The sequence below is a fragment of the Aotus nancymaae genome, unplaced genomic scaffold (genome assembly GCF_030222135.1).
Source record: "Aotus nancymaae isolate 86718 unplaced genomic scaffold, 86718_ANA_hifiasm-v0.15.2.pri h1tg000006l, whole genome shotgun sequence".
NCBI classification, from domain to species: Eukaryota; Metazoa; Chordata; class Mammalia; order Primates; family Aotidae; genus Aotus; species Aotus nancymaae.
The window spans coordinates 50,465,299-50,467,921 of NW_026988417.1; the positions used below are offsets into that span (position 1 = coordinate 50,465,299).

Sequence of the window (2,623 nt, forward strand, 5' to 3'; positions counted from 1 at the left end):
CGTGAGGATCTTCACATCCCCCAACCCCGTCTCCCTGCAACACGTGGCATGAGTTCCAGCTTTATAAGTTGCGCTAATCTGACAGAGTCGAAGCTACTGTTGTTTACATTTGCATCTCTTACAAACCCCAACTGAGTTTGAGCATCTTGTCATAAGTTTGATATCACTTAAAAGTTAGCATTTTAGGCTTTTTTTCTCATGGTTCACATGTTCTTTTCCTTTTACTAGATTTCTACTGGAATTCCAAAACTCCGCATTGGTTCTCTGTTACTTTTTTCCATGGCTATTTTCATGGAACAGAAAAGCTTATTTTGATGTGATTAAGTCCATTGATTTTAGCCTCAGGTTTTTGGGGCTTTCCTATCTTGGATGTTTCCTATCTTAGATTTTGGGGGGTTCCTAGTGTTTTGGGGGTTTCCTATCTTAGATGGAATTCTACGATCTTTCCAGCAAATATAATATCTATCATAGGTATTTGTCACATGACCTTTATAAATTAGAACATTCTCTTTTAGACTTGATTTTCTAAGAGTTTTTATTTTTAATCACGAAGTTATTGAGTCGTATCCAACGCTTTTTCTGGTTCTATTACGATCATCCTCTAGTTTTTCTCTTTTAGTGTATTCATGTGGTGAGTTACATTGGCTCATATCCTGATGTTGAATCATCCTTGCTTTTTTTAAAGAATTTTTAATATTTTGATACAGTTCAGATCATACTGATATGGTTCATTTTAGCTCCTTCACTGCCAAACCAGGGGGCAGGGACTAGTTCAGTTTCTCTGCCTTCTCTTTGTCAGAGATAATCAGGGTATAAATGAATCTGCTGCACGGAACTTTTAACTTCACATTTTCCTTATTTTTCTTGATCCGGACAGATTTGGCATCCTATCACCAGGCTATGAGCAGAAAACCCTTGATTTCCTCAATTTTCTGAGGCATGGCGATGAGGTGCACAGGGAGAGGGGGCAGACTCTTCCTTGCTTTTATGGGGGTAAAACTTTCCTAATTTTGTATTATATCTAAGTAGTACTATCTAACTTTATAATAAAAATCATTCTTTGGAGCAGAGCAAGATGGCAGAATAGAAGCCTACACCTTTCATCCCTTTCACTGGAACACCAAATTTTAACAACTCTCTGCCTGCGAAATGGCACCATCACAAGAACCAAAAATCAAGTGAGAAATCACAGTACCTACTTTTCACTTCATATCACTGAAAGAGGCATTGAGGAGCGTAAGAGAGGCAGTCTTGAATCATGAGCACCACACCCCCTCCACCTGCTGGCAGCAGAGAGAGGTGCAGAGAGAGAGAGAGAATCTGTGCACTTTGGGGAGGGAAAATGCAGCAACTTGGGGATTTTACATTGAACTGGGTGCTGCCCTGTCACAGCGGAGAATAAAACCTCGCTGGTCTCAACCAGCACCTGCACACAGAGGGAGCATTTGGAATAGCCCTAGCCAGAGGGGATCGCCCATCCCAGTGGTAAGAACTTGAGTTTTTCAGCAAGCCTCGCTACTGCTGGCTGAAGTGCTCTGAGGGCCTAGGTAAACTTGAAAGACAGTCTAGGACACAAGGACTGCGATTCCTAGGCAACTCCTAGAGTGAGATTGGGCTAAGAGCCAGTGAACTAGGGTGGTGCCTAGTGAGAACTAGTGACCTAGGGAGATACCAGTGGGCGCAGCTAAAGAAGTGCTTGTGCTACTCCTCCCCCAACTCCAGGCAGTGCAGCTGGTAGCAATGAAAGTGACTCCTTCCTTCTGCTGGAGTGGAGCAGAGTGAAGAATAAAGAGGACTTTGTCTTGCATTTTGGACACCAGCGCAGTCACAGTAGGATAGCGTACCAGGCAGAGTCCTGAGGCCCCTATTCCAGGCCCCAACTCCCAAACAACATTTCAAGACACATCCTGGGCCAAAAGGGAACTCTCTTTCTTAAAGGGAAGGACCAGTCCTAGCAGGACTTACCATCTGCTAACTAAAGAGCCATTGGGCCCTGAGTAACCAGCAGTGATAGTCAGGGAGTACACAATGGGCCTTGGGCTCTGAGATATGCTGGCTTCAGGGGAAACCCCATAAATTTCCAGCTGTGGCGACTATGGTGAGAGACTTCTGTTTGGGAAAATCAGAGGGAAAATAAAGGGGACTTTGTCTTGCACCCTAGGTATCAGCTCAGCCATGGTGGGGTAGAACAGGCTCTTAGAGTCCCTGAGTCCAGGCCTAGGCTCTTGGATGACATTTCTGGACTTGTCCTGGGCAAGAGGGGAGCCCACTGCCCTGCAAGGTGAGTCCCAGGCCAGGCAGCATTCATCAGAAGCTGACTGAAGAACACTTGGGCTCTAAGAGAACATCAGCAGTGGCCTGGCAGAATCTCCCATGGTTTGGTGGTGGTGGTGGTGGTGACCACCTGTGGAAAGGGAAGGGAAGAGCAGGAAGGTCTTCGTATTGTGATTTGAGTGCTAGCTTAGTTGCCATAAAGTAGAGCATCTGGTAATTTTCCAAAGTTTTTTACTTCAATCCCTGATTCCCAGACAGCACCTCTGGATATGCCTAGGACCTTGGGGAACTCACCACCCTGAAGGGAAGGGCTTTGAACAAGACCCAGTGTTGTGCTGACTTCAAGTCT

At 45.2% G+C, this 2,623-nt stretch overlaps 1 pseudogene; it reads right to left on the reverse strand.

Moving 5' to 3' along the window:
• Positions 1-728: 728 nt before the first annotated feature.
• Positions 729-941, reverse strand: LOC105709230 (large ribosomal subunit protein eL38-like; annotated as a pseudogene).
• Between the last annotated feature and the right edge of the window lie 1,682 nt (positions 942-2,623).